This window comes from Cryptomeria japonica, chromosome 5 (genome assembly GCF_030272615.1).
Source record: "Cryptomeria japonica chromosome 5, Sugi_1.0, whole genome shotgun sequence".
In the NCBI taxonomy this organism is placed as follows: Eukaryota; Viridiplantae; Streptophyta; class Pinopsida; order Cupressales; family Cupressaceae; genus Cryptomeria; species Cryptomeria japonica.
In genome coordinates, this window is record NC_081409.1 from 802326709 (window position 1) to 802339520 (window position 12812).

Genomic DNA, 12812 nt, shown 5'->3' on the forward strand with positions numbered 1-12812 from the left:
TCTTTATCTTTATGGGAGGCAGCTTGTGTTGTATACAGTGACTTCCTTGACCTTTGCTCCAATCTCAAACCCTTTTGTCTTGTCCAGCTAACACTTTGACATCATTCTCACATGGAACCTTCTAACCTGCTCTCTTTGCTTTCTTTGATAGGCAATGACCATTCCTTTTGGGTTGAATCTCTTTGACTTTGGCAACTGTTGCACGAGTTATCTTTCCAAAGATTAACAACTGCAACTATGTTCTCACGGTAACTTAGCAGTTCTTCCTTCATCTACATTAAAAAGAAACACAAATCTTTCCTTCAACAATCTGTCACGTAGTTCAAAAGATAAAAGGCACTGCAGATGAGAAAGTCTATAAAGGGCTGATCTTTGACACCTTCTGCAAAAAACATCTAATTTTCTCACACATGAGTCGCCAGATTGATTTTTCTATATCTCCTTCACTTGCCTGGCAAACACCAAAACAACAGCGATCCACCTTTGGGACAAACACAAAAAATAGCTCAGGCTTCACCAAATTAGTCCATGCAAGACTCCACTGTCATTTACTCCACTGGCATTTACACAAAACGTAAACAGAACAGCACAAGGAAAAAAGAAACAGTAAACTCTGCAAGCTGTAGCACACTCCATTATCACCTTCTTAGCATCGGCTTACTTTTCATCAAACGTAACCTTCTTAACACAGGTCTTTACCACGACCGGTATGTAGAACAGTACTACTAGCCCCCGAGCCTTAATCTACTATGGCCTCCTTTATCTAAAACTTTCTCCAAATCGATTCTCTTCTTATCTAAAACTTCTTCGCTGTCACAATTCACCTTCTTCTTCTCTGCCAACTGGTAAACTTAGATAGAGCAACCTCATTTTATCTTGGGATCGGCTTTTACCCTCTTTTTCACCTCCTTGCTTATCATTGAGTGAGCACACTTCAGAAACCTTCTGTCTATTTGTCTGATTGGGTAGATTCATCTAATGAACTATGCTACACCTCTTGGATCCTCCCTAGACTTCTGCAAATTTCTAACACATTCTAATGACTGGTAGTTGAAGGTGCTGATATCTTCTTTGACTCCATATCTTTACACAATTAACTGGAGATTGTAGCCATTGAACAACTCCTTTCTCTCCTGGTCAGCAATTGTACTCCTTTCTCTCTTGGTCAGCAACTTTCTTTGACACATCCCTGATCTCCCTGCTCTTCCCAGACAATCAATTTTCTCTACTCTTCAAACCTTCTACGAAAGCGCGAAGTTAGAGTGCACAACTACTGGGTCCTTTCCCCTAGCATGTTTGTCATTGTTCAAGAACAACAAACACTATGTACTCTAAGTGCAAATAATACATTTTCAAGTGTTTTTATTCTATTTTTAATGCTTTTATTTTGTTTGTTCAAATATGGTATCAGATAATTTTTAAATATTGGTCCCTGATATGTGGATTTTTTTAACTATGAGAGTTGCCATTTGGTTGTGATAAATAGTAATTGTTACTTGTGGTAGAGCAAATGAGTAATATTGAAAATAAAATTAAAAAAAAATCAATACAAAAAAATGTGAGAGATTTTCATTTAACATCTATGCATTAAGGATTTTAATTTATTTTTGAAAGAGGGAATTTTAACATAATGGATTATATTGGTAATCCCCTACCAGCAATTAAATCAAATGGAATGAATTAGTATGCTTGGGAATCTCATATGGTGATTTTTCTAATGGTTGCATTTTTTATGAAATAGTTACTAGAGTGAAAGGTTAAGGAATATTGGGATAAAAGAGATAAAAGAGATAAAAGAGCAGTAGCATTGATCAAGCTTACATTTTTTAGGAAATTGCTCTAAAAATTTGGAATAAAAAAAGTGGAATCAAAGAATGAGGTATTTTGAAGAGTACATATAAAAATTCATGCATTGTATGGATTTTAACTCTCACCACATAATCATATAATATAAAATTATCAAATTCAAAAGTATTAGTCCATCATCTAATTAGGAGAAGAAAAATAAAGTTTCTTCTATCAGAAAAGATATAATTAATAAGGAAAGATAAATAAGATAATAATTTGTTTTTACTCTAAAAGAAATGCTTGTTGTGTTGCTCTTAAAGAAAATAATTATTACAAGGATGACTATGTTATTGGTTCTTGTGCTACGCAATACATGTCTCATAGTAAGTACCAATTTGAAGTGATAATGGTGTATTTAAAATGTAAAATTGATATCTAATACTTAAAGAAATCTCTTTTTTGTATCTCAAATTGAAAATTAAGGGTACAAAATAGAATCCTACAATGAAAAATGTTTAACCAAGGATCTATGAATGATATTTATAAAGTGACCATGAATAGTCAAAGGGAGAATGGATTATATAAACTTTAGGAATTTACTTCTAAAAAAGAAGATGAGTATATGTCTACTATTGCCAAATATAATGATATTAGTAGGTTAGGGCATGCACATATGGTACAAGTAAACTATCAAAGACTCGAGCTTATGGAAAAACTACATATGGTACATGGGCTAAAAAATATCACCAAGAAATAAGGTATGTGAAAGATATGTAATGAGAAAGCAACACATGCAAAGTTTCCTACAAGGAAAATCACAGAGGCCAAAACCTCCTTTACGTTTGATTCATAGTGATGTAATTGGTCCTTTTAGAATGCCCTCACTTGGAGGATCAATGCATCTTTTCACTTCTACACATCTTTTCACTTCTATATATGACTATACTAGAAGAATTTGGATATATTTTCTACAGAAGAAAGATGAAGTGTTTTATAAGTTTAAAGAGATTAAAGATTTATCCAAATAGAAAGTGGGAGATCTCTAAGGATAATAAGGACAAACAAAGGTATTAAATATATAAATAAATATTAATTATATAAACAACATTCTACAAAAAGGGAAGCAATTTTCTTATTTATTTCTTTATTAAAATTTAAATCTATTTTAAAAATTTAAAAGTTGTCTTACTTCTTACAAAAATCCATATTAAAATAAGGCTTTATTTCAAATTGAGAAATTTAAAATATTTCAAATAAATTCATTTAAATTCGTACTCATGATGAATCATGGAGTGTGATTCGAAACGTTGATGAAAAAATTGCAGACACAATCGAATCCAGAAATAAATAAGAGAATTACATAATGGATTGTGGAAATCTCATAGCATTAAAGGAAGCAATTATTTCTTCCTCGCCTCAACAAAATGGGGTTGGAGTAACAAAGAATAGAACTATAAATGAATAAATGCATGCTACACTCTAGAAATATAGAAGCTAAATTTGTGTCTAAGAAAATTCACACTACAATACATATTTTGAATAGAACACATACAAAAATAGCTATGAAAATAACACCGAAAGAAGCATGGGGTGGTAGAAAACCTACAATGTCTCATTTTTTAATCTTTAAATATAATTCCTATGCTCAAATTCTTAATAAAAAAGAAACATGTTAGAAAGGAAGAATGAGAAGTACATATTGGTAGGGTATAGAGAGGATTCAAAAGGATATAGGCTATATAATATGAAAAAAAGGGAAATTCATATCAAAAGAAATATATGGTTTGATGAAGATAGTGAAAGGGATAATTATCCTTCTTTTCAATCTTGATATAGGAAGATTAATATTCTTATTTGAATTATTCAAATGAAGGTGTGTCATATTTTCTAGGAGGAGATGAAGTGCAAGTTGAACTATCAAATGAAAGTGATGAGGAAGACACAAAAAATACTACAAAATTTCAAGAAATCTACAAAGAAGGCCTTAACATTTTTTTTTGTTAACTATGCTCTTAAGACTAAGGTGATGCAAATTGATACTCTAAGTACATATAAGGAAGAAAAAGGAAAATATGAATACGAGGCAACTATGCAAGATGAGTACAACTCTTCGATGAAAAATAGAACTTGGGAATTGAAAACAGATCCAAAAAGTAAAAATGTGGTTGTTTTTGAATGGACGTAAAAAATAAAGTTCACTTCAGATGAACCTAATTGAAAATGCAAATCAAGGCTAGTGGCTAGAGGTTTCTTAGAAATGGAAGGTATTGACTAACCATTTTACCAATTGCTAAAATGACTTCAATTCACACAATAGTTTTTTTAGATGCAAAATTTAGTTTAAATATTTTTAAATGGATTCAAAAAGTGCATTTCTATAACTAGACCAATTATGCATATGTTGTTGAGTTTGTATCCAAGTACATGATAGATCCCCATGTTGAACATTGGAAAGCAACTAAAAGAATATTAAAATATATTAAATGTATTTAGCAACTTGCAATTAAATATAAATATGAAGAAGACTTAACTCTAGTTAGATATACCAATTCCTTTTATGTAGGTGACAATGACGATGGAAAATAAAACTTACGATACATTCCTCATCTTGACTCATGACTAGTTTCTACAAGAAGAAGTAATAAATAGTTTTTTCTATCATCTACAGAACTTGAATATATTAGTTTATCAAAAGCATCTCAAATAAAATTATGGACTAGATGACTACTTGATGAAACACAACATCTACAAGATTGTCCAAATATTACTTTTTTGATAATCAAAAGATCTAAGCATATTGAGCTAAATTATCACTTTGTTTATAATTTGATTGAAAGAAAAGTTGTAGAGCTGCATTTTGTGCAATGGAGGATTAAATTACCAATATATTTATGAAAGCATTGGGTATTGTAAAAATACTCAAACTTAGAGACTTGTCACATCTCACAAAAGTTTCTATATAATTATTTTTTTAATTATCCTCTCCAAATAGACATTATGGGGGCTATTATATAATAATATTTATTTTGGTTTTGACTAGAGTCCTCGACATAATGGTCATTCATTACATTGAACTTCCTATCATAGGGAATCTTTTATTAGTTTCCAAGTTTCTCTTTTTTAAGCTTTTCTAGACATTAGATAACATCTTCCAAAAATCTATATGAATTCAATAAATATGGTAGTATGTTTGTCATTGTTTAAGAAAAAAATAACATCAAACAATTATGTAATCTAAGTATAGATAATACATTTTCAAGTGTATTTTATTTTATTTGTTCTAACTTTTAAAATTTCATTTCATTTTTTCAAATAGCATTATTTTAGAAATTAAATCTTTTTCCTCAAATGTATTAGTTCAAAGATTAAAAAACTTAAAAATATTTTCTTCAAATTAATGCAATTCAAATAGATCCATTTTGTTTTGGAAACATACACATTTGAAATCCTCAAAATTAAAATAGGTTAGGTTTTTCTTCAACTTTATACATGTGAGAGTTTTAAAATTATAATATTGTTTTTGCAAAAGTACTCCTAAAATCATAAAATTATCTTATTATAAAATAGTACACATTTTTCAGAAGAAATCTCTTTGATTAAAAAATCCTAATTCAATCAAATCTCCATCAATATGTCTCTTGACCCTCAAAAGGGTGTAGCTTTGATATAATCTCCCTAGCTCTTGGTACTAAACTCTCAAATTACATATTCATAAATTATTCTACAAAAGTCTAGAATGAGTTGTGGTAGAGCTCCATCAAGTTTTTGGATAATCCTTGGAAGGGCATAATTCTTAATCATTGTCTCATAAGCTTGCTGGACAACAATCCATATTGCACTCATCACCAAATCCCTTACCTGTCTCAAAAATCAAACTCCATAATACATGTTTATTCCTCATATAAATCAACAACAATAATAAAAGAAAGAAACTAAACCTAAAAACACTTCTCATTATAAACACTATCTTAGAGAGAGAAGGTATCTTGATATGATCAAAATTCCTCCATCCTCTGATGCGACCACCCTTAGTATGAACTCGTTAGTTCTTATTAATTTGATGACTCATGTGATTCTTTGGAGGCCTTGTTACGTGTAGAAACAATAGCCCTAAAACTTCAATCATAACTATTTTGAAATCCATTCAAAACTTGAAAGGTTTTATCAAGTGTGAAATGGATGGCTCCAAATTAAATTCCATTTCTTTTCTCACTAGATAATCTAAAATTCACATATGGTACAATCGGATACAACATGTTCATTTTTACTTTGTTCACGCAATCAAACATCTACCTCAATCGTAGTGGCTGAAAAAACATTCTAGCCTTTTGATACATACCATTGGTATTAACTTGTGTAGAAGTCTTAATATATCTAAATGGTGGGAGATATGGGTAGCCTAATGTGTGTATCTTAACTATGTAATCCAAATGCCAAAAAAATCAACTATCAACTTTTCAAATGCCGACTTTATTCTTCATGCAATACTCAAACTCTAGAGAACATTATAATAGTTGTTTATGAACAAACATGGACATGCAATAAAATTCTTCTTTCTTTCCAATATTCACTAATTTTAAACTTGTTTCGATACATAATTATAGTCTTTCCTTTTTTATCTTTATGTATTTTCAAATCTAATGGTTGTTAAGATTAAACCCAAATTGAATATAACAATTTCATGTCTTTTTCTATATCCTGCATTAAGAATTTTAAACTTTCCAAAGCTATATGTCCAAAACTGAAACAATTATAAATGAAATTTAACTTTTATGATGCACAACCTTATAATAAATCCTTCCACTCAATGTACTTATTCTTCCTATACAACCAATAAAATTATTCTATGAAACTCCTTCTTGACAAACCTCTATCAAACTTTTGTGCTAGTATCAACTCCAAACCTTTTCTTGTATGTTTACATAAAAAATTAAAATGTTGGCGAAAATATGACTTACATTGTAGGTGCATCAAACATTCATCTTTACCAAATTTCTATACATATAAAAAATGTTATGGTATGATTCAGTGCACTGACATTCATAATAATATTTTGAGTTTGAAATGGTGATCTATGACACATCACTTTTCATTTTAGTGATCAATATATTGACTTTTTGTTTCTTTACTAATACTTATCGATCTTGATCCAAGCCATATGATCTACAGTTTGTAGGGAGATATAATACGCATCTTTAACATTAGTGTAAAAAAGTAGAGGTCAATAATGATACATCACACCATGATTTGAATATTGAGGCATCCCTAGTTTCAACTTGCATAAGAAAAGAGATGTTATGGCTCCTTATGTATGAGTTGTCTATGTTATGCCTTCTTTTTCTAGAATTTCATAATGATAAGAAATAATTTTGTTTGTGTTCAAAGACTAGCAATGACTGCAACTAAAACATGGCTTCTCAACATCAAAAGAGGCAGTCAAAATCAATACAAATTGAGCCTTATTATCCACCTTGTCTTCTCATAGTGTGTGTGGATAACAACTATCCATCATGAAATAGACTAAACAACATCTTCCAAAAAAAATTCATGTCATTTTTCATAACCACTATGATATCAAATAAATAAAAATGAGGAGAATGTTTGATAAGAATGAGAGTGGTCAACAATCATTTGTGAAGTTCAAATCGAACAAAATTTTTATCAACATAAATAAAAACATCAACACTCAAGTGGCAGACACAAGTTTAGGTGTGACCCCTTTATCAAAATACTTTAGAAAATAATTAACTCCTCTTTTGAAGTATTTGCATAGTATAACGTTGAGGTTGATAAATTTTAATGTGTTACAACTTCCTCCCATCAAACAAATTGATACTTCTAAACCATTGCCACCTTACCATGATCCCAAAGCTTTTTGTCATTATCATTGTCAACCTAACCATGATGTTGAAAAATGTTCCAAGTTGAGGGATTAAGATTTCATTGATAATAATGTTATATTTTTAGTTGGTGTGAATGACCAAGGAAATAAATTTGTATCTCCCCTTAATCAAAACCTCCAAATCTTCACCAATCCTTTGCCTTCTCACTCTACCAATGTTGTTGAGTCTAAGTGTCCTTATTTTTATCCTAATGACCTTGGTATAGAATCCAACAATATTGCGAATCTTGTTGATAAACCTACACCTCCAAAATATTTATGCATTAATTTTTATCCTATTGAGATTATTGTTTCACCTAATAGCCCATTATATATCAGTATGAAGATCAAAGAAATTTTTTCATGAGGAATGTTCAATCATATACTATGTATGGTGAATGTGATTAGTAGATAAAAAAAAAATATTGAACAATTTAATCAAGTAACATATGATAAATCTCATGTTATGGTTAAGGTATATGATGGTTTCTCTTTCCCTACTATTGGTTATATCACTCCTCCCATTGAGGTTGGTACTAAGTGCTTAGATTTCACCTTACTATTATTCCTACATAAGATCAATTTCATGTGAAGTTGGGACATCCTTGGCTCTCTTCCATGAAAACTATCCCTTCTGCAATTCATAAATTTTTTAAATTCCCTCATAATGGCACTATTATAACAATCAATCATAGCCTTTACCAACCCACAACAAAGCATGGAAACTTCACTCTTGATTAATTTTGACCTGAACAACCTAAGCCTCTTAATCCTTGAAGTAAAATCCTTTTCTTATATTATCAAAAGTAGAAAAATAAGATGATCACGTCCTTGAGTAAACCTAGAGACCCTAGACCTATGGATATTCCTCCTCCTCATAATGGACTTGGTATTCTTCCTACATCTTCTATTCCTCTTATATGTGCCTCAGTACTGCCTCCTATGTCTTACAAAGGAAAGTGCTTGACATCTTTTATCTATCAACCTAGTGGGTTTTCTTCTATTCCTCCTCCTTTAAGGGAAGAAAAGAAGTCTATGTCTATTGATCTTGAACCTTCAAAATTCTTGGCTAAAACTAAAAGGAATCATTTTCCAAGAGAATATCGATGAAGACATTGTGATAAGGTTTGTGAGCTTTCTTCCTAGACCATCTCCTCTTTGAAGACACCAAATTTTGATTTGATCCCATTTGTCTAGCCTTTACCTAACCCTAGGGAGGAATTTCAAATCAAATCACCTCAATTATTTTTTTTTAAGAAAAATGATGGTTCAAGTTCTTTTCATGTTAGAGATCCTATTTTTTTTAATCTAAATAATGATATGGATGATGATATTGTTCATGCTAACAATGTTGATTCTATTGATTCTAATGAAATGTATGAACTTGTTGACATTAATTGTGATTTACCTTCACATTTAAAAAAAAAAAAACCCTAGCTCCTAGTGACAAACAATGTGATCTATCATTAGAGCATGGTCCTTGTTTGTAAATTGTAGTAGTTCCATATATTGTGCTCGAAGTGGCTCCTAACGCATCTTGTCCACCATTGGGCTAGATGATGTTAAGAAATTCTAGGAGGCAAATGATTTTGTTGACTATTTTCATTCATGTCATGGATTCTCATCTGTGTGTTTTCTTGTTCGTAATGTACTTCTCTCATAATGTGTTGTTTGAATTTTTGTGTGTTATGTTAGTACCCTTGTTACTCCATTGGCGCAAGGTAATAAAGAGGATAAATCTATTGTGACATTATTCTATATGTGATCTCTATGTTATGTCATACATGTTCTATCATTTGTAAATGTGCTTTGTGTTATCGACTTGGGGATGATGCAAAGCATTGAGATCTCTTTTTGGTATCTTCCATGTTGACTCAAAAAGAAATTTGTTTATTATCAGTTGCGCTCTTCTTTCATTGTATTCATAGTTCCACTACCTTTGGGGAATGAGGTCAATTCAACAAAAATATTCTTGATATATATTATTTATCATAAGAGCATACGAACCCTTGAGTTTTTGGATCCCTAATGTGCTTTTTGTTTTGTGACCATTATCTTTTTGTTTCTTCTTTCTTGGGGACATACACTCCACTCAATGTTACACTTTACGCACACACTATGACATGCTATCGATACTCAAGTTAATTTACAAACTGATCCTTTTTCTTTGTAATTTGGTATTTTTCATTTTCCTGGCTTATAGTAAGAAAATCTCACTAGGTCAATGTAGTCATGCTTTCTATCTTGATACCAGAGTAATAAAGATCCTAAAGTCCTTGGGGGCTTGGTGCATCTTGTCTCTTTGATGTCTTGGTGAAATTTTTTCAATGCAACATTATACCATACCATGAGTATGCCTAGCATCATAAATTACACTCATGTGTAATTTTGTCCTCTCCTAGACCTCAGTTTGGTGCTTCAACTTCTGATACCTGATAGTTGTACTGATTATGCTCACATCACCTATTAAACTCACATTTTCACTATCTTCCCCATTTGTTGGAGTTCTGATTTTTTGGACTAGGGTTCCCAACACCCTAGTCCTCTTCATCAAGCCCTAAATTGGGTCGCTATAATGGTCATCTCAAATGAGTAGGAAGTTTGATCCTGTGTCAACCTACTCCAAATATTTATTTTGTTTTCGAGTAGTCAAGTATAAAATTAGGTCTATCCCTATTTGAAATTAATCAAAATTATGATCTCAATTAAACCTTACGAAATTCAAGTGAGCAAGCAATGAGTCATTCATCAAGAACTAGAGCAAAAGTGAAATTGGGTTCAAGAATTGAAGATGGCATCCATGATCAATTTTTTATGAAGGAATTCTACATGAAACCCTAAAGCCTTTGTATGGAGATAAAACAAAACTTAATCAAGGTATACATTTCAATTTCAAGCATTTCATTTTAGATTCAACCTTTCCCTCAAAAGGAAAGTATTTTGTTATATTTTTCATTACATTTATCATTTCAATTTCATGTTTAATTCCAAAGTTGAGGTTTGACCTAAGGCAAACCCATATCCACCACATCTTTCATTATTTTTATGTGTGTAGGAAATAGGTGCAGGAGTTATGTTGGGTGAATATTTTGTCCCTAGCGTACCAATGAAAAAATATGTATTTCACACACAACTATGATGAGACAAAGTCTCTCCTCTTAGCAAGGGGAGGTTCCCTTAGTGGAATTTTAATATTTCAACAACTTGTAAAATAAAATTTGAGTTTAAGTTCGGGGCATGTAATTCTCTTTTTTCAGAATTCATGTATTTCCCTTCACTTATTGGTATTTCTTACAACTACTGAACTTGACAATTAACAAACGTATTACAATGATTCTTCAATATATTCACAATCATGTAAGCTCAAAGTCTTACTTGATGTAATTACACTAACTATCACAATTACAATTTTAATCATGAATTATAGCTCAAAGTCTCCAAAACGTGGTCAATGATTCCTAAAAACTATAAGTAATCAGTAGAAATACAAAGCTTCCCACATAATCACTTAACTATCAGAATATTTCCCAAATATGTAGATAACACAAAGTCTATCTATATAAGTAGAAATCTCTTTCATAAGCATGCTAAGCATACATAAAAAATGATTATGAGAACTAGACATAAGAATATTTCCAATCACAATCAAAATCTTCGGCCCAACACAAAGTTTGGAAACTAGTGGATTGCTATCTTTATTTCTTTGAATCAACTTTTACATCAAAAGAACAAAGTCTTAATTGAGATAAAAAATTGGCAAAGTTTTGCTAAGCATAAAAAAGATAAATATTTACAAATGAGGGTCCTCCTTATATAAGTAAAGAGTGGAGAAAAATATGGGCACCATTGACTAATTCAACTACACAGTCCCACTTGACTACAACTTATGCATAAAGAAAATGTACAACTACAAGAAAATTTGCAGCACCTAAAGATGCAGCTACATGAAAAGATAGTGTCAATGAGATACTTTATTCTACTATCTCCCCCTCATTGCATTTCTGAAATTCTTCAAACCGAGCCAAAGCTGCTTACATCTTAGCTTTGTTTGGCTCCATATCAACAATCTCATCAACACATCTTCTTTTCTCTGTTGATTTGTTGGGAGAGGGCTCAGACATTTCAACATGGATCATTACTATTTTGAAAATGATCACCATAGGACAAGAAAATTTCATTGATTAGAACAAGGAATAGGAGTCAGAAATGACCTAGGGAAAAACTAGGAAAAACTTGCAGGTCAGACTTTATAGTCTGGTCTACGAGTTCAAATAAACATCATATGCAGGTCAGACTTTACAGTCCAACCTGCAAGGGAAAAACTTGACAAGCAGCTGCATGTCAGACTTAAAAGTCCGATATGTAGTCTGGGAAGGAAACTCAATATTCACACATCCGACTTTAAAGTCCGATGTGCAAGGAAAATCAATCACGATTGCATATCAGACTTTAAAGTCCGATATGCAAGTAGGAAATAACAAATTTGTAGGTCGGAGAAAAAACTTTGACCTGCACTTTGCATCAAACAAAATGAACGTCGAACTTTAAAGTCTGACTTGTATCAAACAAAAACTACTAGTCACTTAACACAAGGGAAACTAGCACATCAGACTTTAAAGTTCGATATGCTAACATGACTTACTGAAGGTCGGACTTTACAGTCTGACCTGTTATTCAAAACATAAAAAACTTTCTAACTTCTAAACGACCAAACATAAAGACAAAAAATGAAAAGTGACTAATCGACAAGGTTGATTAATCTTTCTCAGAGGATGTGAGGTACGAAATAGACTCGTTTTGTAGGGTTGCCTCATGATTTCAACCATGCTGAAATCTAAGACAACAAGCTATAGTTGGCAATTTTGGCATAATCAATTGTGACGAACAAGTTCAACTTTTGATGAAGAAAAAATTAGAGGACTGGGGAAAATATGTACTACCTAGTCCTAAAAGTTAGGCCAAACTTATGGTAACAGGTTCTAAACATCTTCTTTTGCCCAGATCTCATTTTGTGGCTCTGTGGGATATCTGTAATAGCATGTTTTTGACAATTCACTTCATTTATCCTTTGATTTACCCTAATTTATAATTATCAATCCATTTCAACATTAGAAAAGAAGAAAACCCCAACACTAGGTGAATC